This window comes from Dermacentor variabilis, chromosome 2 (genome assembly GCF_050947875.1).
Source record: "Dermacentor variabilis isolate Ectoservices chromosome 2, ASM5094787v1, whole genome shotgun sequence".
In the NCBI taxonomy this organism is placed as follows: Eukaryota; Metazoa; Arthropoda; class Arachnida; order Ixodida; family Ixodidae; genus Dermacentor; species Dermacentor variabilis.
The window spans coordinates 83,386,261-83,410,179 of NC_134569.1; the positions used below are offsets into that span (position 1 = coordinate 83,386,261).

At 45.5% G+C, this 23,919-nt stretch overlaps 1 long non-coding RNA gene across 1 annotated transcript in view; it reads left to right on the plus strand.

Moving 5' to 3' along the window:
- The window catches only part of LOC142572186 (uncharacterized), a 222,522-nt gene that overhangs the window by 164,441 nt on the left and 34,162 nt on the right, over window positions 1-23,919 (plus strand). Inside the window, exons 2-3 of the long non-coding RNA XR_012826011.1 lie at window positions 8,699-8,759; window positions 19,219-19,431. This is a non-coding gene — a long non-coding RNA (uncharacterized LOC142572186). The remainder of the gene's footprint in view (window positions 1-8,698; window positions 8,760-19,218; window positions 19,432-23,919) is intronic.

Here is a 23,919-nt window from a genome sequence, read left to right on the forward strand (position 1 = left end):
GCCATAAAGAAGGCAGCAGGAGATGAGAGCTCCCGTCGCCGTAATGCTGCCCCGGCGACTGGAAAAGCAGCGCGTTCAAAGAGTGACAAAGAAACAACGCATCAGAAAGTAGGGGGGCGGACCTTCTGCCTCTCAGACACATCGTGGCCAGCGCTTCCACCGAAACCGCCGGAACAAGTATCTACAAAGACTTCGACCACAATGGAAAGCACTGCAAACACAGTACCTAAACCGGTATCAGCCAACGACGATGTGCAACTTGTTAATCTTCTAAAGATGCTTGTCAACGTCATCAGATCTCTAATCGCCGGTCGCCAGACACCAGCAGCGTCAGCAGCAGAGCAACTTTTGGAGGCACTCGTTCCTGTCCTCGACGGCCTTCGCTAGACGTTTTACCGGAAACAATTCTAAATGTTGTCAGCAGCCTCGCCCCTTTGTGCTGCAATGGAATGTCAGGTCGATGCGACCGCGGCACGCTGATTTAGTCCTTCGGCTAGTCGCTATGAAGACTCCACCAGACATTGTAGCGCTTCAGGAAACTAACGTAAGGAAAGACGAATATCGATTGCCAGGCTTCGTGGGTGTCCACAGTAACACTCGATGCGCGGAACCAGCTTGTGGCTCTTTCCAGTGTGGAGGCGGCGCATACGCGCAATGCTTCAAAAGCATCAGTGTACAGTACGTTCGTGCTGACTTGGACTTCGCGGTTATTGACACAGACGGCATCTGTGACGATGAGTTTGAGTGTGTAGCTGTTACTGTGAGCCTCAGAGGTGTGTGTACGACGGTGGCAAGCATATACAACAGGCCTACACGTTCTTCCGATACCTCGCTACTTGAGTGCTTAGTGTCTCGGTGTGGTGCCTCGTTTGTGTTATGCGGGGACTTTAATGCCCACCATCTACGATGGTGTAGCCGTCCCCAAGACAATCGAGGGGGAGAGATTAACGAGTTCCTTATCAAGAATGATCGCCAAATACTGAATAACGGTTCACCTACATTTATTGGTAGAGGAAAGGAGCATTCCACTATAGACCTTGCGATAACAACGAGAAATGTGTGCTTAGCCTGGTCATGTGAACCCGACCCGTGGGGCTCACATCACCTACCCATTTGGTTAACACCAACACATACTGCGGGTCGCCAGGATGTCGTTTATACAGTTACTAACTGGGACAAGTTCCGACAGCTCATCTCAGAGGCACCATCTCAAGACAGCCTATTTAAACTTATGAGTGAGTGCTTACAAAAAGCTACAGTACAACGACGACGGAGTATCGGCAAACAAAACCCCGATCTAAAGCTTTTGCGGCTCCGCGCATGTCGACGGCGCGCTTATAGACGGGCACAGCGCTCTAAACGACGCACCGACTGGACTATATATAATCGCATTGATGCAGCCATACGGCGGCATACAAAACAGCTTCGTCGCAAGAGCTGGGAAGCTTTGTGTAGTTCGTTGCATACTGGAAGTGGTTTTAGAAATGTATGGCGCATACTGAAGGCTCTCCGCACTCCTGAAATCTGCAAGAATCCTACGGCTACATTGAGCATAGCGACTGGCCAGTCACCAAAAGTAATAGCAGAGGCATTTGCAGACATTTTCGTCTCTCCTGCATCCAGTGACACCACAATTAGCGACCTTCTTTGTTTGACAAGTCACAGCACCGTAACCGCTTCCTACGGTCCAGCTTGCCAGATGGACGAGGCAGATTTCACTCTTGAGGAGCTGCGACACGCGCTGAGCCTCTCCAAACGCCGCACTGTTCCAGGCGCAGATGGTGTGACGTACCAAGCATTGCGGAACGTTGATAAGAGTTTCCATGACCGTATATTGGACGAGTATAATGAAGTTTGGAGAACCGATGCAATCCCTGCTGAGTGGAAATCGTCCGTGGTAATACCAATATTAAAGCCCGGGCGTCCGGCAAGGCACCTCAAGTCCTACCGACCAATATCCCTAACTTCAAACATCATCAAGTTAATGGAGCGAATGGTCTTGTTTCGCTTAGATGTCATGCTAGAGGAGCTGAATTTTTTCCCTGATTTCATGAGTGGCTTTCGTCGCCGCCGTTCGGCTCTGGACAGCATATCAGACCTTGTCTCAGCACTCGAATTTGCTAAAGAAAACAAGCATTCCGCCTACATGCTCTTCCTAGATATACAGCAAGCTTTCGATTCAGTTCCGCATAAGGCGATTATTTCCGCTCTTGCAACCGCGGGAATTTCGGGTCGTCTGCTCGAGTTTGTGCATAATTTTCTATCGGAGCGCCGATGAAAGTGCGTGTCGGAGGAGTAACTAGTGAATACCGAAGTTTGAAGTGCGGTGCTCCACAGGGCATCGTATTATCGCCGCTTTTGTTTAACGCGGTACTCGCCGCGCTTCCAAGTCATTTGCCTCGGGACACTGATTTCCCTGTGAGCATAGCTGTCTACGCAGATGACATTGCTCTGTGGATAAGCGGCCCTTCGCACCTTGGTCCGCGGCTTCGTGCAAGCATGCAAAGAGCTCTCAACGCTACTTCGGAGTACTTGGGTGAAGTTAGCCTGCTCATATCACCTGCTAAGTCGGCTGCAATAGCATATAACCCTAAACAACGCGCTCGTCGAACAATGAGCCGACTGTATATTGACGAAACGCCTATAATCTAGGTGCGACAACACCGTTATTTGGGGTTAATTGTGGATGATCGCATCTCTTGGCGTCCTGCCGTTAAATCTGTACGACGCAAATCGCACTCCCTTCTTAAGTATGTGGCCGCCTTGACTGCTCGAGGTGCTGGTTGTGACCAAACAACGGCTCTTCAGGTGTACCAGTCATCTGTACTCTCAGGCATGCTGTACGCATTACCAATTTTGAACATACCACATAGTTTGATGGCCCAACTGGAGCGAGATCATCGCGTTGCCCTTCGGCTGATGCTTGGATTACCTCGTGAGGCGCAATCTATTGCATTACTTACTGAGGCGCATCAGTTACCCCTGAGGCTACAAGCAGATCAGAGAGCACTGTATCATATTGAGCGTCTGCACCGCACATCGAATGGTCAATCGCTCCTTGATCGTCTGATTCACCGCCCATTATCTCGCATGGGAAAAATGGCGGCATTATTTATGGATATCACTACCATTTCTGAACATGCTGCTTCAGATACGTCTCCGCCTCCAAAAGGTATCACGAAACACGTATTCCCCATTTTCCTCACAATCCCTGACATGCACAAAAAGTCTGATATGGCTGTTTCGGCAATATTCCAATTGGCTCAGTCTCACTTGTTCGAAAAGTTTCCATATTATCTTCAATTTTTCACAGATGCATCTGTACACAACGACGGTCAAGGCGCCTCTGCAGCTTTTTACTGCCCTTCAACTCAAGTACGACGTATCTTTCAAATACCTCATCCTACTTCATCAACAACTGCGGAACTAGCAGCGATTAATGTTGCACTGAAATACGTGCAAGAGGAGTTAATTACATCGAAGGTTGTCATCTTTACGGACTCCCGTGCTGCCCTTAGCAGGTTACAAAGCAGTGAGCTTGATTGTCCACTTGTGCGCAGCATTAATGACTCTGCGAGCAAAATTACATCACGTGGGGTATCTCTCGTTGCTCAATGGATACCTGCACACGTAGGAATCGCCGGAAATGAAGAGGCTGATCGGCTCGCTTCAAGTTGCGTTCATAATAACTGTGACTGCCCAGAAATTATGTGCAAGCTTGATGACGCTCGTCTGCTGATTCGTCGCCACCTACTCAAGCAGCATCCAGATCAGCGCGTCGCAAATGGAACGTTCCCGCCCCGTGTTCGTGGTCGAGGCTTGCCTCGTCGTGCTAGAGCACAACTGCTCAAGCTGAGGGTTGGTAGCGTGAACGTGCACGAACGTTTATACAGACAAGGGCGAGCGGAAAGTCCATTGTGTACGTCTTGTAGCTGCTACGAGACACTTCAGCATCTTATACTTGAGTGTCCCGCTTTCAGTGCGCAGCGCATGTCGCTAGTGAGAAACTATCATCTCCTTGGCCTGCGGTGTGCGACACTCGAGGAATGTTTATACCCCAGTGGTTGTGCATCTAAACGTGATCAAGCCCATCGCGCCCTACTAACCTTTATAGACCTAACTGACTTAGGTTCACGTTTGTAGCATGAACATTTAACATTCTGTAGCAGCGTGACCTTTAGTGACCGGCCCTACTGTGTGTGATCAGTACTGTACCCTAACGCTTCTTCCTTCGAAGATAGGAGGTGGCGGGTTCAAACACCTTGTAGTGTATATTGTGAACCGGTGATTACGTGCAGGTGATTACGTGAAACGGTGATTACGTGCAGCTTTACTTGGCGTCTCATCGTGGAGAACACAATTAGCCGCATAGCGAACTAGCCATGGATGTGGTTGATAATTGTGGAGGCTGTTCGACGCGGCGTCACTTTAATTCCGGCTGCAGAGTTCTACTTCAGTCTTTAGATTTGTCCTGTTGCAGTGTTCTACTTTGGTCTTTAGATTTGTCCTGTTGCTCTCCTTTCCTCTTTCCTTTTTCCTCCCCACCTTCCTATCTTCCATTTCTGTGTTGCTGTCACCTCCCTTCAGAAGAGTAGGCAGGCGTTGTGCCCCTTCCGGTGGCAGTTGCCAGCCTGCTCCTCGCCTTCCCTTTCCTGTTACCTGTGTATATGTGTATATGTGTTCAAAACAAATAATAATAATACGCTGGGCGGCGTGACAATGAAGTAAACGCAGAGGTATGTAGCACGTCGGCATCACCGCAATGTATTGCTCGTGTAGTGCAGCGAAGCCTTCTGGTTGCGACAGCAGATGAAGGAAGAAAACTGGGTAGGCTTCTCAGAGGAGAGTGTGGCGCTGGCCCACCCTTAAAGACTGGTAACAAATGCATTACAACAGCAATATTTCTTCTACCTTATCGCGTAAAATTTAATTGACACGATGCATTAGGCAAACATCCAAACGAAATAATAATAATAATAATAATAATAATAATAATAATAATAATAATAATAATAAAGGCCTTCATCAACTGTCTCAGCCGTAATTTATGGCGTACCACTAATTAGATGGTCCCCTTATGAGTGAACCATGCCGTGCTAGAGCGCTCAGCTTGAGCTACAACGCGACAGCGTGTGGGAAAGCGGTAGCGCGTTGTAGTTCTTAGTGAGCGCGATAGTACGTATTGCACAATTCGGGTATAGCCCCCATGGATCCCGCTTTATACAATACCATCACGGCTCCTGCTAGCAGTTCGCGTGGAGCTTAGTCTGGACTGCGCATGCGCGCGTTGTGTCTGTTCGCGGTGGCATTCGCAGAACGGCAACATCTTGATAAAACTCCTAGAACGGGCTTGTAGCGGTCGCTGCAGAACGAATCACGCTGTTTGTCGAGAACTGCGCATGGAAGAGGCAATAAAAGGTGCAGGCCAACCGCCTCCATCCTATCTGATCGTGTTGTCTGCATACAAATAGGTCAGTCCAATCCTCCATAAAAAAAAAAGTACTGCCCGTGTTCCATCATTGGGGGCACGTTAATAAATCCGCTGAGGGACAAAATTATAATGCGGAGTGCCCCACTATACGGCGTGCCTCATAATCAAATCGTAATTCTGGCATGTAAAACCCCAGTATTCAGTCCTGCGCAAGTTCCTTTTATCGCAAACCAGAAAGCTACCTCTGCAAGCAAGTGCTGACAGCTGCACACTTGGCGCACACAAAAGCCCGCACACTTGGCGCACACGAAAGAAGTCCGACACTTTCGCATGTCCGCGCGGGCGTTTAGCTGTGCGTCCATCCCGAAAAAACCCGCTCGTTGTCGGGTGCACAAACCATCCAATTTTTCCTCTAAAATGATCGTCCCAGTTGAACCAAAGTCTTTGGCCTGTTTGTTGCAATGGCAAAGTTATGTGCTAAAAAACCACAACAAAAACAGCTGGACCATTCTTTTTAATATAAAAGGTTTCTTCTTCTGTGAGCCTCTCCCTCTTGGGCAGCGTAGCTGTATATATATCGCCAGATTAAAAATATATAATAATGCACTATACAACCGTCATCGGCGTCCTTCGTACATGTGTATTAGGGCTCGCTCCTGCTTTTATCACCATCTTCAACATCATTCGGTGCGCTTAATCATCTACTCTACTGCGTTCTAACCTCACTTTGGGGACGTTAGCTATGGCGCCGTTTCAGAAGCGTGTCTGCGCAGATGAACCGCTGACTTACTGTCGGGTAGAACAACCGCGGTTTCTCGAGGTTGTGAGTGTGGTCCTCGGTGCGGCGCAATTTGTTGGCGGTATTTATTTGAGGCACAACCCTCGTTATATTGGATGAGAAACTGCTGAAGATCATTGGATTATTGCACGTTTAACGACGCCTGTTAATTCACGGACCATCGCTGGCATAACTGCAAGGTGGGAAGTGCGAGACACTGCGAGTGCTCGGCTAAAACCTAGTCGACGCGGCCCCGCGCTTCACGCTTCGGAGTATTAATTTAGGCTTAACTCTGGGACCAAGTGTAGAGGCTGAAAACATTTGCTTCTTGCTACTCTAAATTCATTTCTAGTTGGGCTATCGTCAAAGAAATACGCAGATACCCGCAGGAACGGTAACGGTACGTGTGCTCCTATATCTCTGCCAGGAAAGCAATTTCTTGTCGGTGAACAACTCCAGCTGCATAGCGTATATATGTGCGTGTACGTACCCACAAAACCGCGTGTGCAGAAGTCCGTCCTAAGTTCCACATGCTGTCGCCGACGTCTGTTATATCCAACCCGCATGGCAATTGAGGTCTCGCTCAACGTTCGTTTCACTCTCGTGGACCAAGGGTGCGCGACTGTGTACACACACGGCGGCCACAAAGCCGGAACTGAGCGAATTCGCACGTATACGATCACCTATCAAATAACATCGGGGTGCGCCTACGTGACGAGCACTGCTGAGAAGGGCTCGCCTTTTGCCCGGCTTGGCAAGAGTTTCACTCGCGAGCTCTCCGTGGGGGCGAGGTGTCATGTCAACAGACAAACCTTATCGGCGGCACGATCAGACGGCGGAGCTTTTAAAAAACAGTGCGGCCGCCGGAGTGGCACATTTGCTCGCGCCCAACGTAAAAGCCTCTCGATCCTCTGCATCACTGCCTCTCCAGGGGCCGTCGCATCTTGGAGAAGGGAGCACTTAAGGGAAAATAGTATCTAATGCCTCGAGGAGAATCGCATCGAGCTTGCAACACACACACACACACGCACGCACGCGCACGTACGTCGCGGCGGCGAAGATCACCGAGATTGCGGAAGAGATGTGTTTTTCATGAACCCTTGCAAAGAGTGTTCAGTGCTTTCTTCAGAATGGGCTTTTTTTCCGTTTTCTTTTTCTGGCGCGTTTTTTTTTTTTTGTTTAGATATGCAATGATTTCGCGGGCTGTAAGGTTTACTCACGCCCCGATCTTTTTCTGATCTGCAGCCGGGGGATGAAGCGGGCAACCTCCAGACTGCGGTCTCTTTGGCCTGCATTCTTTGGACGCCCTTGTGAAAACTGAGCTTCGCGAAAGGGTCTTATAGGGAGACCAGTTAGTGCACTGCTCGCGGTATTATTTATTGGGATAGCAAACACGTGGACACTCCGGGCGCATGTCTGCCGTCGGCGTCGCCGTGATGTTCATTATAAATTTCAAGGGCGATAACACCGTCGTCGCGCATCCTAAGCTGTATCTGCGAGTAAAAGCGTGCATGGGTAGCCGACGATCGGCGGCTAAATCTCGCCCGCGCGAAAGTGGGGAGAGCGGGGAGGAAGCACGCCGTCTTCCGTAGCGCGCGAGGCACCCAACGTTGCGATGCACCGGGGGATCGGGAGGAGGGTGGCGTTCTACTCCGCCTGTAACGGCGTATGTGGCGAATGCGCTATGTCGCGCGGCCGTATCTTGCCAGCTATCTGCGTTGGGGACAAAGTCTAGGTGCGAAGACGGCTCGTAGCTTTGTGTCTGCTGTGTGTTCTCGGCGCTCAGTTTGCGTTGCAGTGATAAACAGCACGAAGGTCATTTCGCTTACTGCTGCTGCCGCGTGCTCACGCCAGCGTTTTGACAGCGAGTGTCCGCGGTCGTCGAGTGTGGTGCGTTTATATTTGCTGCGCACGCTGACACCATGCCTGTTATAGTCAGCAAGCGAATTTTTACAAGTTGATACGACCGACATAAGTGTTATCCTTACTCCGTATGGCTGTCTGCTAATTTGCTATCGCGATCGATGTCCTTTCTGGCAAAAGTGCGACTTTTTTTATATATTTATTAGCACGATAGCGTTAAGGGCACCGTGTCACAGAAAAACCGGTATCGGGGTCGGTGTAGGCGAAGTTGTCCGCGAGTGAAAATTTTGGGATATATTTAGGTATATGTACATGCCCGGCCTTGCGATATGACATGCGATATATGCGGGTTATTTTGCCTCACGATTATATCAGTAAAGTCGCTCATACCTTGTCTTACGCTCTTGGCAAAGTTATTCCTCTGAATTTTGAGAATGACAGCCCACAAACAAATATCATCGAACAAATCAATGACAGCGCATGTCTTTTAGGTTATATCTTCTCAGACTGAAATACTAAAACTGTGGAAAAATAGCATAAACCTGAAAATGATGTGTGTGTGTGTGTGTGTGTGTGTTTTTTTTTTGGCTCGGCTGTGCCCTACCTCTGGGATTGGCCCACTCAAGAGGCCGCGTTTCTACCACAAGGCTCGCCTTCGAGCATAACGTTTGCCGCCAGCGTTTCCCGGTAAGCATTACGGTCACATAAGCAGCAGTTGTAGGGAAGCGTGAGGAGCAGTCAGGGATCTTTGAATGCTGTACCATTCCACTCTAAAACGCGAAGCTTGAGCATCCTCCACGTTTTTTATTTATTTGTTTGTTTGCTGTGTTTGTCTGTTTGTTTGTTTACGTACAGAACGAAGTGAATAAGTTAATGCGTTTGGCACGTCGAGGATTTGTTTCTTGTGTAAAAGTTTATGGAACGTGGCAACGACGCAAGTATTTTTTGCCCTTTAATAAAGCATTGCCCTTTTAAAGCATTTAATATGCATTCTTTAACGCGCACACGCTCAGGCGATCTCAGAGGTGTCGCAAAGCTTGGCTTTTAAAGGGCTGCCAGGAGATAATGGGTGACTTAAAGCATTAGTTAACAGCCGGGTGTTTTTGGACTGGGCCACTGAGTGGGACTTAGCTACAAAGTACCGACTCAACGATAAAAGCAACACCTCCAACAGTTCCTATTGCATCCTCTGATGTTAACAATGCGTTGCATTAGCAATGCGATCTGCAGAAAACTCACCCTAGTGGACATAAGGCGAGCTTCGCAGCGTTCTGAAAATCGGCAGTTACGACAAGCAGCCCAAGCGGTGCGGTGAAGCATCGTGCCACTACTACACAGTTTTTTCGTCCTTGACTACAAGCTGGGCTGTTTATATTTAGGCGATCTCTTTCGTAATGCCGATCTCTTTCGTAAGAAAGAACCGTGCAAAATAGCTCTTTTTTCGTCACAAGAGTGATTTCCGACGAGCGTACGCTCAATTACTCGCCCAGAGAACTTAATCCAATTGTTACGGAGCGAATTTTCATGGTAATTTTCCGACCGCAACGTGCGCTTACATGCGTACGAAATAAACAGCCCCATTTTCATGTAGGAGATGAAAAAGTAAGCACGCAAAATAAAAAAACAACAATTAAGCGTGTAATATGCGTTTCGATCGATTTTTGCGTTCCGTAGAGGGCTCACTTCTCTTTGGTAACGAAACTTAACTCTGATTATCTCTTGCAAATGTATGCTTCGCTAGTGATCGCGTTTTGCTTATACGTTAGAGCTTTTTTTTCTGAACGGTTGATTTATTATATATTATTATGTTTCTTTTTTTTTTCGTGGAAGACAGAAATGGTGGGATTCGTGAACTGAGGCCCAAAATCGATTCTCGGAGGCAACGTTCATGAACGCATTTCCAGCATTCTTGGAATTATTGAAGAGTTTTCTCCGGCACGACGAAGCATAATATTTCTGCCTGGGGAGAAGCGCGGCCAGTACCGCCAGGGAATCTCTGGACATCCGCGAGTTTATAACGGCGTTATTTTTATGGCGCAAGATCAAAACGGGAAAAAGCTTTCCGGTCAGCGTAGTCATCTCCTTTTTGTTTTGTTTTTTTCACCTTTCAAATTTTACAACGCTATTTTGCACCCACATTACCAAAACAACGCCATGTCGAAAGAAAAATGGTAGCATTCATTTGGAGGAATGCTCGATAGTATTAAAGGCTGCAGACGACGTCCACTTCGCCAGATGGGTCTTCCGTTCCTCTCTTCAAATGCTTGCCCGCGCAAATTTCGCGATCGTCCTTGTTTCTTCAGAAATAGGATACAAAGGAAAACGAAACAATGACGTCATAGCGTGGGCTCCTCCGTTCGATCGGCAGTGTTAGCTAGGAGCACAATTTTCTCGTGAGCGATACGAAATATCCCCGAGTTCGTGCATGCAGAAAGCGAATAATTCGTTCGTCATCGACAACGCTGTGACTCATTCGCTACGCCTCGAACATGAAAGAAAAAGGAAGAGGAAGAATAAGAACGCGTATTATTCATACTTATGCGAACTCCTCCATATATGCAAAGCTCTCCCAGCAGACCACAATGCAAAACTCTGCCTCGTACATGAGTTCTGGCGAGTATTCTTTGCACTCCAGGCATTTTACATTTAAGCGAAAGTACAGCAACACCGGATGGACCTTAGATATGAACGCGCACATGGATTATTTAGACGCATATACTGATTGCAACGGTTCTCTAGCGCTGGACCTGTGTGATGAGCAGAACCTTATAGCAGTTAACAGGGAGAATAAGTGTCATGGACAGGTAACGTGGCAATGCGGAAACAAACAGTCATATACAGACTACGCCTTATAGTCTCAGAAATGCTCTACAAACAACTAAATCAAATTATAATAGACGAGCATGGAAAAAGAATAGCCTGGGTAGTGAACTACGTTTACCATTAAAGTTTGAGTGAGATACAAATGTAAAACACGAACTTATAGCATCAGAATTTCTAAATATGAGTGAAGAGTAAATAACAGAGATCGCAAAAGAACATAGAGAAGAAAATGGAAGCTTTCCTTACAGCATTCTGTAAATGTAAGGAACTGGTAGACCTTATGCAGCAGAAAATAAGACAGACACGGAAAAACAATGTTGTATTGAAAAGAAGAAACTGCGTAAGTGGTGGAACAAGGAAATAAAGCAAGCTATAGAAGAGCGTAAGCAGGCGTCTAGGGACCATCAAGAAGCAGAAACAGTTGGGATTACACGAAGAAGAGGTGCTCCTTAGATGGCATAAGTACTGAGAAAAGAAAAGGGTAGCGAATGAGATCGTGCAAGAGAAAATTAAGTGCGCAAGTGAATGTTGGGTCCATACGATTCGCAAAAGACATAGAGGAGCCCCTGAGAGATTCTGTTACCATATAAGAGCACTAGGAGTTCCAACTAAAGATTCGCAAACGGCTATAAGGGATGAAGACGGTAATATCTACGAAGGGAAACGACAAGCTGCGGTACATCACAGACGTTATTAGGGATAAGTTCTCGTCGGGGCGCGCGAGCGCCCAACTGCAGGCATAAATAAAGTTGGCTCCAATCCAATCCAATCGGCACGAAAGAAAGCGTAATTCAGACTCAAACAGATTCAGCAACAACAGAGAATCCTGAGAGATCAAAATTTAGCATATAAAGCTTTTGTTGAAAAAAAAAAGAAGAATCGGAAGAAAATGTCCCCAATAACACGGCAGCAGGGCACGATGAAATCCCAATACAGCTGATCAAAAACCTCGGTCCAAAGAGCAATGCGCTGTTGACTAATGCCATATAGGGCAAGTGATAAGAACGACGAAAATTCTGGTTGAATGGCGTGCAAGCTGAATGAACCTCATCTACAAAGGCAAAAGTGATAAGGATAAGACGAGCTCGTACAGGTCAGTTACAGTAACGTCGGTGATATACAGAGTGACAATGCAAGCCATAAAATTGGAACTGTCGAAGTGGGAGGAGAAAAATGATGTACTGGGGGAACTGCAGAATGGGTTCAGGCCAGGCAGACGCTTATAGGATAATACAGTAGTTATATAATATAAAATATAATATATAATATATAGAGAGTAATATAGTAGCTCAGAATATACCTTTATGGATAGCATTTCTAGATGTTAAAGATACTATGACAACGTAGACAGGTAATCGTTATAGGATATTCTTAAGCCCGAAGGCATAGAGGGCGATCTCTTGGAGCTGCTGAGGGAGATATATAGAGACAACCGAGTACAAGCTGCATGGGAAGATCGAAAAGGTAATGAAGCGGTGGGAATTCACCAAGGACTGAAGCAACGATGTCCTCTGTCCCCATTGTTGTTCACGTTTTATGTTGAGGGCATAGAAAGACGACTGGGAAACAGCGAATTAGGATTTGGTTTTTCCTACATGCGTAATGGACAAATGGTGCAACAGAAGCTCCCTGGACTGATGTATGCTGACGACATAGTGCTACTAGCGGACAGTAAAGGAGATTTACAGACACTTGCGAATATCTGTGGCAAAGCAGCGACAATTCTAGGCCTCAGGTTTAGCACGGGGAATCTGGAATTATGATCCTTAATGAAAATACGAATAATTATGTGGTGTCAATTCAACAGCAAGTCATACTCATTGTCAAGCAATATAACTACCTCGGCGTAAACATAAACCGAACCTGAAAATAAAGGGTAAGCGGAATGCAGCAATAATTAAACATAAAGCGTTTTGGGGCCCACAATAAATATGAGGTGGTACGTATAACCTGAAAAGCAGTAATGGTGCCAGCGCTCACGTTCGCAAATTCAATGTTGTGCTTAAAAACGGATATTTTGCCGGGGTTGGAAGTTGAACGAAGATCAGTATGCCGGTCGGCTTTGGAAGCCCGCGGTAAAACCACAAACGATGCAATACAGGGTGACATGGGTTGGGCCTCTTTTGAAGTCAGAGAAGCGCAGAGCAAGATTAGTTTTGAAGAAAGACTCAGGAACATGGATGAAAATAAATGGGCAGCTAAAGTGTGCAAATATCCGTGCTTGAAAAGCGTGAACATAGAATAGAGGAAGAGGTAAAGAAACTTGACAACCAAGTACAGGGCACAGGGAATTCACTGTAAATAGACAACCAGAAGTCATCAGAAAGTGAGATAAACAGAGGCAGTTAATTGGGTGCAAAGAATGGAAAGAAAAAGGATCATGGAGACTGACGAGCATGTGAAGAAAGAAATTAGAATGGAAAATATTTTCCATAACACAAAGGGTAGTGCCTTGTTATTTAAGGCTCGATCCGGTTGCTTAAAGACAAAAACACATCGGAGCAAATATTCGGAACTAGGTGAGGCATATGTATGCCGCAGCAAAAATCCGGACACCACTCAACGCATCCTAATGGAATGCGAAGGGATTCACCCAGTGAAAACCATAGGTATACAACGTACACCTTCCAGAAGCGCTTGGGTTTAAAGTGGACGGAAGCGTCAACCGGTCAGCAGCCGAGGTAAGCAAGAGACGTTTAGAGTATTGGTGGAAATACTTTTGGTCGTGTTATTGGTCCTACTTTTCACGCAGTGAAAACTATGACTAACACATGCGCCCCAGACATTATTATCGACATCGAAACATGGCTGACTGCCGATATCCAGAATGGTGAACTATCTCTCCCGAATAACTTGACAGTTTTGCGTAAAGATAGGGGCGATTGCAGGGGAGAAGGTGTAATGATCGTTATTCAGAACGATTGCAAGCCGTCTCCTATGCCCATTTATACGCCGCGCAAACTACTGGGGGTTGTATATCCAGGGAAAACACGGGGAATGTAGGTGATGAAAATTCGAGACGATGAGCAAAACGAGAACAAGGTGAAAGCAGTAGCCAACGTAACTTGCCTCTTTCTTTAAAAAGACAAGTTCACTTGTCGAAACGTTTGCGCCTGCTTTCACCTTGATCTTGTTTTGTTCATCGTCTTAGGGGCTATGTATTTCGACACAAAGGGATCACGTACATCGTAGGTATGTGTCACCGCCTCCTTGGCAACCAGCCGGACTGCATTGATCATACTCATTAGAATACGCGTTCAGCGTGCATCCACAATATATTCTAATATTAGGCCGTGATTTTAATTACCCCGGTATAAATAGAACAACGTCATCTGTGAGCTCTTCGACTGATCGTCACAAGTGATTTGATTCAGCTGGTACACGAGCCGACTATAAAGGCTAACATCTTCTAGATTTACTATCTGTAGATACTCAGGTAAAGTCTATACTAACGTACTTCATGAATTAAGCGACCACAGCTAGATTCGTTCACTGTACCCTTCCGCTGTCTCGTGAAGCAATAGCTACTGTCACAAAACAGATATACTGAACTATTGAAGAGTTGACACCAATAAAATGAACCCAATGTTGGATGAATTTGCCTCCACGTTTGAAGGCACGTTTAACACCCGCACAACAAATCAGAATTGTAATGTCTTCCACGACAAGATGAAGAAAAAAATTGAACTTGCGTGTATCCCTAAAATAACCATTAAATTCAGAATAGATGCGCCGTGTTTCACACGAGACGTTAAAAAATGTCTTAATAGTACAAAGAGCGCACACCGAAGAAGTGAACAAAAGAAACGCTGACAGCGATTGGCAAAAACACCAAGAAGCATACGTTACTGCTACGGCAGCAATTAACGAGGCTAATGACAATCTCTTCAATTTTACGCTACCTACACACGCCCTTTCCATCGCCTTCTCGCGTCGAACGAGCGAGAGAGCTAACGAGCGACAGTGCGCCCATCCCTTTCTCTTCCCTACCCTCCCCGCCACTCAGTCACCCGAGAGATAACGCTTGACGGCCTGCCATGCTCCCCGCTCACTCCCCAAAGTCCGGCCATCGTCATACTTCCGACCATGCTTCCGACCCATAACGAAAACGGCCGAGAGAGCCAAAGAAAGCTATTCGTTTTAAAAGAGCCGAACAAATGTCCTATCCATTACAGATAGCTCGCCCGGAGCGTCCGCTGCTTTGGGAGTGCATCGCAGAAGACTTCGTGCTGTTGGTTGGTCCTTGGCCGTGTATGCGAAGTTTCAGTCCTGCCTGAACAAAATGTCTCCATCTCAAATACAACCACTCAGAACAGTTATCGTGCCGATAATGACCAACCGACAGATCATGTAGTAGGATAAATCCTTCCAAAACAACGTTTCTTACAGCACGCGCCGTCATGCGAAAGAGACGGACTACGCGCAGTGGTTTCGATAACGAAATCAAAACGAGAAATGCAGCGCAAGCGCAGAGCAAGCGCCCACGCCGCCCGGTTAGGCCTCGCATCTTAGAAAGGAGCGCCGGAAGCCGCGCGCTTCGGTATTCCTGATGTTGACATTGTTTTCTCGCTTACATCAGTTCTGTTGCTGGTAATAGCGGTATGTATGCTATCCTTAAATTGCACTCTGCTAGTCTACACCGGTATAGTTTGTCGTAACCGTTGCCACTTCTCGGAACTGCAAACAGGGTCAGTTTTACTGTGGCCGGCAGAGTACCACAACGCTCGAGGGCAGCAACAGCATGAGCTACGCGACTGTTGCACGCGTTTCGATTCAGTGAGTGACTTGCAGACTAGATTGATGCTGGTTGCTGCCAAGCGGATTGCCATCGGTACCTGTCGCCGAAGATCCCAACGGGGATTTAGCTTTCGGCCGTATTGTAAATAATCGCTTCATGGGAACCACCGTAACGGGGACCGATTGACGTCTAATTATCAAGGGATACTCCAACCACAAGGTCAAATCGCGATTTGCCCAATCGCGTGGATGCATGCGGACCAGCTGGGCCATGGAGCCATACGTTCGCGCGTTATTACGTTAGTCACGGTTAGAGCTGTGCATTGGCCGCAATTCTGAGCCCGCGCCCAGCCCGGGCCCTACACTACCACAGGCGGCCCGGCCCGACGCTAAAGAAGCCCGAGTTCGCCCGGCCCGGCTCGGCCTTAGGCCGGGTTAAGGCCCGGCCCGGGCCCGGCCCGACCTGCAATAAAGCGACGCCGACACAAAAAGAAACAATATCGGGAAAATCAGTTTATTTAAATGACCTTGTAATGTTGAACTATTGCATTCCATATGACAAAATCGTGAATATATACAGATGCAGCGTGCACGCACAATTGTTATTCTAAGTTATTGTGCAAAAACAACAAGTCGTCCATTGATGAAGGGTTAAGGCAAGCGCTTGCGGGTGTGCATCTTCGGAGCTTTGTGAAGCCCTGTCCTGAGAATGCCACAAAACACTCGATTGTGCCCTTTTTTGGATGCCGACAGCAGCGAGTTGAAAAAGTTCACCCGTTTCTAAGGTGCTGCTGAAAGAAAACAGTGACCTTTCTAGCATGGGAAGTGATGGCGTGTGCTTCCTGTCGACTTCGGTCAACGACCAGTCATCAAGCAATACCACTGCCCCTTGGAAAAGCCCCCTATACGCCACTGCTTTGCTAATTTGTATGTGTGGCAAAGGCAACCCTGCGTGCGCCGTACGCAGACTTATTTTCGCTTCCCAAACGCTTCCCTTCTCAGCCTTTTTACTGGGAGGCGCCTGCAAGCGGCGGCTTTTCCTCAGCGTCGGTACTTGGTAGAACCGAAAATGCATTTCGAGCCTCCAATAGCTTTTGTTTGCCTTTTGTTAGCGTTTGTACTTTTCTCCCGTCCCTGTAGATTCCATTTTTGATGAATAAATACATTGCACTGCCTGCTGTATACCTACATGCGAGACGACAAGCATACTTTCACATAAGGTATGCAGACAAGATTGGGGAGCCTGACCGGTCCGTCCGAGACACAGAAAGTGTGGCCCGTGCCCGGCCCAAGCCCGAGTGAGAGAATCTCCAAATGGCCCTAGCCCGGCCCACAGGCTGGGCCCGGTCCGGGCTTTCGGGCCGGCCTGAGCCCGTGCACAGCTCTAGTCACGGTATTGCCTTTCACTCTAGCATATAGATGCTGCCCAATGTACGCCCAAAATTCGCTAGGAAAGCAATTACGCAGGCCCCACACTCTGGAATCAATGTTATGTGAAGAGAAAGCAAGTAGAAAAAAAGGCCGGGAGGTCAACGAGATGAGCGTTTAGTTTGCTAGCCTATACTGAGGGCACCATTTTGGGAAGTATTTTGCATGGAGATAGCTGGCTATCTGGCCACATTTAGGGTTACGCTAAGTAGTGTCAGATGGTGTTACTTGTAAGTAGAGTCATTACTTGCAAGACAAGAAATTGCATGTGTGTGGGTGAGAGGACAAGACGATGCCACATTGATATTGGCATGTTAATGATAGCATGATTGGCTCAATCCTGAGGCCAAAGTGATGATGTGAGCACTTGAAAGGTTGAAGGGCTACTACACTTATTGTGAGCCTATAGCTACTGCTAAACCTGCTTACAAGGGCACGCGTCTGGGCTGATCTGAGTGGACCGAATCTGCAGCTTGCACTGTACTTCGGCAGCACAGAGAGAAGGGTAGTTCAAACCTGCACTCGAAAGTGTCCCTTATACTTTAAGAAAGAGTTTAAGCAGTGTCACATTACTACTTTGTAAATTTGCATGATAAATGAAAAGCACATAGGCCTCGCCTATCTGGTGGATGCCGCAAAGAAATAGCATAAAAGAGGAGGCCAAAGTGTTGTTTGCCCCTCCTGAACAGCAGTTCCTTAGAAGTAAATGTACACATACTCCTGTGTTTCCCTACATTTTTCTTACTGCAGATAGCACAATGCATTTGGAGCTTAGAAGTCCAGCACTACACTGCACTCACAAGTATATATATCTTCTCAATGTAGATGCTAGCTGTGGTGAAAATTATTGGAATTATGCAGTCACTTAGCAGCAGGAAAATATTAAACTCATGTAATAACTCTGAACTTGTGAAACACTATCTAGGCTGTGCATCAGCTCCTTCAGTGATCTCTGACCAAGCATCCCCTGATAAAAGCTTACTAACTCTACTGCTATGGTTTAGGTATTTGTGGCACTTACTCTGCTAAAGGTGTGCTAGGAGTATTTATATAGGAGTTGTTGGTGCTGTTACCTGGTTGGAATAATTTAATATCTGCTAGCATTACTTATCTCATTTTGAGTGCCAAAATTCAAGATCTGCTAAAAAAATCTGATGTCTATCAGGCACGCATTTTTGCTGCAACTCCATCAGTTATAGTGGAAAATCCACTCAATGACAGCACTGCTGGGGCATCATTGGCTTCAAGTTGCATTAGCTTGTTCAACATAGTGCATTGCATTAGAAAGTTATTTGGTATCTTGAGTGGCATCTTTTCTGGTTGATCTGCCTTACATAGTGTTCGCATCTTAGAATATCAGTAGGCAGTGCATCAGCTGTTGGATGTCATCCTGATATAAAAGCTTGTGTGTTTGTGCATCTATTTATTTATGTTAATAATTAAGGTACCAAGAATGTCATTGTTTGACCTGGTAACTGCAATGAGGAATGAACTTGTTGTGAACTTTAAGATTGCATGAAATGACAGTGTTGCAGCTTTTGGGAGGATTTCTTTCTACAGAATGGCTTGATAGTCCAACTCAGATATTTGAAGCGCCCGCGAACACATAAATGTAGAAAAGACAGATGACACACATTCCACTTCCAACACAGACGTATGCCGGTATGACGCAAAAATATTCCAATCTGTTTTTATTCCAAATCGGCCATTAGCCCTCCGTCATAGGCCAGAATGGTTCGAGTCCAGCCCATGCGTGGGTGGGTGCTACACCCACATGGGCTGAACCTGAGCCACTTTGACCTGTCAGGGAGGGCTAATGGCCGATTTGGAATAAAAACAGATTGGGGTAGTTCTACATTATACTGGCCATAGAGTAACACTTCTATCTGTGGATGCCACGAAAGTATGAATGAAATATCCCTTATCGACAAGACCAAGAACCCTGCCTTCTTGATCGTCCAAATTTCGATAAATATTTGCAATGGTGATCTTAACATTCTGTTCATGCACAGTGGCATCACCTGCTCTCCTTCTATAATCATGAAGTTTATTTTACAAGTACATGCAGATGCTTCTGCAGCACTGTAAGTGTTCACATGCTGCAAGCAGCGACAATATTATTTGAGTATGTTTAACTTTTGTGTTTGCTATTTTCCAGATGTCTAAATACTATATCCACCTTTGAGTGAAGATGCCTTGGCAGGAAAACAGTACTGTAATTGATTTGATTTTCATATTGTGACTTCAGCTTCCTTAGCACAACAGCAATACAAAGTGCTGAAGGTGTCATCAAGTGCATCAAGGCAGCACTTGTACACTGACATTGTGGGCACTGGTAGATGATGATAGCTGCTTTGACTCTTAATGCAAGGTGAGTGCATGTATATACTAAGACATGAACATTCTAGTTTGCAATGGGAAAGCTTTTGACAGTTGAAGTGAAGAAGATGAAAATGCAAGTAGCACTGTCGGCACTGCCATGACACTGGTGCGAGACTCAAGCTCGTGTTGTAACTTCCAAGAGCTAGGACAGTTCGTTCAGAGCCTCTTTTGGTTGCTTACAGGAGTTATATTCCCCTTTTCAATTGGCAGAAGTGTGGGGTAACCTTGAAAGCTGGAATTACGAAGCCGGATGCTGCACTATGTCACACTGCTGTGACTATGCCTGACTAATACCCCTGTCACACGGGAAGATTTAATGTAATTCGAATCGAATGGCATTCGATGCATTGAATGTCATTAGGTCTCTTGCAGTGCTACAGAGTAAAATATAATGGCATTCGCAAATGATAGCAATGATGATCTGGAAAAAAATTTTATTTCGTGTTTGCAGCCGCTGCAACTGTAGCCATGGCACTGTACGTCAAACACTGACGAACCACCACGAGGGTGCACAACACCACTGCTGCCATTGCTAAACAAACACATTCAATATGGCCAACCGCCGCGACAGATTCCTGATGCAAAGAGTAATTGCGCTTGAGCACAGGCCGTGGTGAAAATATCATCGCGGCAAAATAATTATTACTTTTTATAAGTCTAAAAAAATATCGTCTGACTTTGCTGATGCACGCATTATTTTTTCGCATTGCATTTTGCTGTTGTCTATCTGGGGTAAAGAGTATACTTTCGGTTCGATATCAAATGCAAATGAGTTCTCCTAACTCACTCAATGGCAAATGTCATTCCATTCGAATGACATTAAATCTTCCAGTGTGACAGGGGTATTAGCCTCCAGCAAAGTTCACCACAGGCTTCAACAGTCCTCATCAACAGACTTGAGTGATGCACCAGTGTGATCCTGCTGTCTTTAGTGGCATTATTAACCATAACATGGAGGATTGATTATTTTTGTATGAAAGGGTGAGCCAACATAACAAATGGGAAGATGCGTTGCTAAAAGTGGGAGTGTGCTCCAGCCATGTACACCTAGCTTTCTTGCAAAAACATACAATACCAACAGAAAAAAAAAATTCTGGCAAAAGCAATCTTGGGTTGAGATCTTTGTTAGTGATAGTTAGTGCATTATGCATGCCACAGTGACTCTGTCTTAAAAGAATGATATGTTTGGCATATTGGTATGTATTCTATACTGAAACTACTGACAGCATGAAACAACACTAACTGCACAAAAAAGATGCACGGACAAGTGCTATGTATTCTTTGTAGTTCCCCGCGTGCATGCTTATGTTAGATGTCAGGCACCTGTTAGCTGCAGTCCCATTTTTTGTGGTGCTAGGCCTACATGGGTACTGAGATGGTAGGACAATACACTGCATTAAGCTAAGCAGGAATAGAGCTTTTTAGCGCCCTTGGGTACAGGCATAAGTGCATTTCCCACAGAATGTACAGACGCTAAGAAAAACTATTTTAAATGGAACTTGGGAAGTAAAGCGTTCCAGATGGGAAAATGTCACCGCATTTCTTGTTACAATTAAATTTTGGTTTCTGTCCACTGCCTTGGATGAAGCTCTCCTTGACAGCCCATGCCATCATTGATACTGAATACTGATTGATTTATCACAAATTTTCTACCCTTTCAATGACTGTCCTTATTCATAAACTAATTTCACTAACAAAAACCAGTCTCTACTTTACCAGCTAGCTTTGCAGTTTTCTTCAGTTAGGATGTAATTGCAAATATCAGAAGTGTATGGAATGTAACCAAATTAGCCACACGTCTTACCAGATTTGCCTCATGAGGCTGAGGCGTACAGTTTCCTGTCCAAAATTTCCACAACAGCTGCAACACAGGCATAATATTAACATAAATTTTCGCTTTGGATATGCCTTACAGTTGAGCAGCAACAAAACTGCCCATTTTTCGCTTACAAAGGTCTTTATACAGGGTGTCCCAGCTAACTTTAGCCAGAGCTTAAACATATGCAAATGCCATGAGCTGGACAGAACAATGGTAATGTTGTGTGCCGTCACTTGGAGATAATCAAACTTTTTGATTCCATGTAATTATGTAATACTAATTAATAAATCAACTTCTCAAATATTATAGTTATATGAAAAGTGTCGAGAAAATTGTAGGGTGACATGAAAAACTCCCAATACAGCTTTCTGTTCCTCCATACGCGCTACATAAAAGTGTTTTTCCAAGCGTGAAAAAAGCCCATGAATGCACGCAAAGTGTGTCGAGTGGCCTGTTGCACGGCAATTCGTACCATGAACTTGTGGTTGCTGTTTACACACACCTGTTTCTCAAAGGGACATGTGCTGGTTTGCCAGCTTCATCAAGGCAGCTATTAGGTGCATCCCCAACAAACCAGTGAGTGCATTTAAATGCTTGCCTTTATATTACTGGTCTGTGAATAGCACGTAAACCTGGTAGTAATGTGCACTAGGAGTCGTGAATTCATTGCATTCGAACAAAACAAACAGAGTTACTCTGTGGTCTTTTTAAAGAAAAGAAATGACAAGCTATTGCTCTTGAACTTTTCAGTGGTCTTAGAGAGATGCGCTTTATAGGAGAAATTTGCAAACTTGTAAGCAGTGCTGACATATTGCTTTAAAGCCATCACTGTTCAATAAAAGTAAGAATGCCCCTACTGTAGATCTTTATTCACCTACCCCCCTGAACATCTAAGCAACTGTACAGCAGGTTAATGCTGCTTGTGCTGTGTGGTGTACCATGCAGTGCACATAAATGGAGAAACAGCTGTATTTCATGTGCACAGATAAAGAACCTTCTACACTATATGGGAGGGAAAAAAATTTATTTCCATTATAACTTTGTATTTGACAAAAGCAAAGACTGAAATGACATTGGTATGTCCTGGCATGGGATGGCTCTGTTTGAAACCCTAGACTGCAGTGTGCACAAGAGAGCAGCAAGACATCATGCAGTGGCTTTTGATGTCTCAATGCTGCATGCCTAAAGAGAATAAGCACATTATACCAAGACTTGGAAAACAAGCCATGTAATGAGCTCTGCCAAACTTGCACCTTATTAGACAGTACACATTGTTGTAACTTGCCTGGCAAATAAACAAATAAATGCTACAAAGATTTACAAGATATGGGAGATCCATGAAACAAATATTATGCAGATCCAATGTACATGTATGATAGGAGAAGTGCACGAGTGTTATTTATGGGATCCATAATTTCTTTGTTTAGCGCAAAACAACAGACACAAGAGAGACGACCAGGACAAGGTGCTACTCTCAACTGACATCATTTTATTGCATCACTCCTTTATAGAAAGCAGAATCTAGAAGAACATGTGCAGTGCAGGAACCACCAACACCTGATCAAAAGAGTGCTCTTATGTCACAGAATCCAAAAACCATATTCAGTGCTGTACAAGGTTAAAGAAGGCACACTAATGCACTGCAAACCCAATGATTGTATGAAGAAAGCTTCCAATAAGTCTTGGGCAGTGGTATCATGGCTCTTTTTCAAAATCGTAGTATCATGAAACATAGCTTTGCACTTGCATATTTTACAATGTTGAGCTAAATTGAAACCTGTGCTTGTTGGTATGAATCGCTCATGTTCTCTAAAGCGCTCGTTAACACAGCGATCTGAATGCCCTACATACACTTTGCCACATGACAACGGAATATTATATACCACACCGATGCTGCAATCTACAACTTTCGCGTGGTTCTTTTCACAATCTGGTTTTTTAGTTGTTTTTGAAATATGGCTGCACAACATTGACAGTTTCTGAGGAGCAGGAAGCACTACCGGAATTTGGTATCTAGAGGAGACATTCTTTAGATTGTGAGCCACTCTATAGCAATACTGCACAACTTCAGGCCTCTTCTTTTGTGTAATACAGTTACTTTTGTGACACTTCCTTTTCAGTTTCTGAAGCAATACCTCAGAGACTGACGTCACCACCCCACTTGAGTAACCTGCAGCCTGCAGCCTATTTAACTGTGCAATGAAACTCTGGTTCGCAGTGTGATGACAGCATTTCATTAACGAAGATTCTAGACACATCAAAGCAATGGCACATTTCACAGTCTTTGAGTGCAGGCCGCTTTTATCTTCTTCCTGAAATACATAAAGTTCCAGTAGAAGAAATATTTACAGCAGAAATACCAGGTCAGCCTATTGTGTCTAATAACAACACACCTACTGAATTGCTATCTAAATTCTTAAATTATCACCCGTCAAAAATCCCCACCTCCCTCTCATATTTCGTTCAAGACACGCCGCACTTCCTTCAAATTATCGACGGCATCAACGCCAACCAAATCCTTTCCAACTGCGCTATTCTAGTCACTTTAGATGTTTCTGCCCTTTGCACCAACATACCCATGAGTGAAGGAATTGAAGCCGTTTCTAAATCTCTCGCAATCAATCCCCAAGCACGCGCTCTTGAAGTTTACCTATCGCT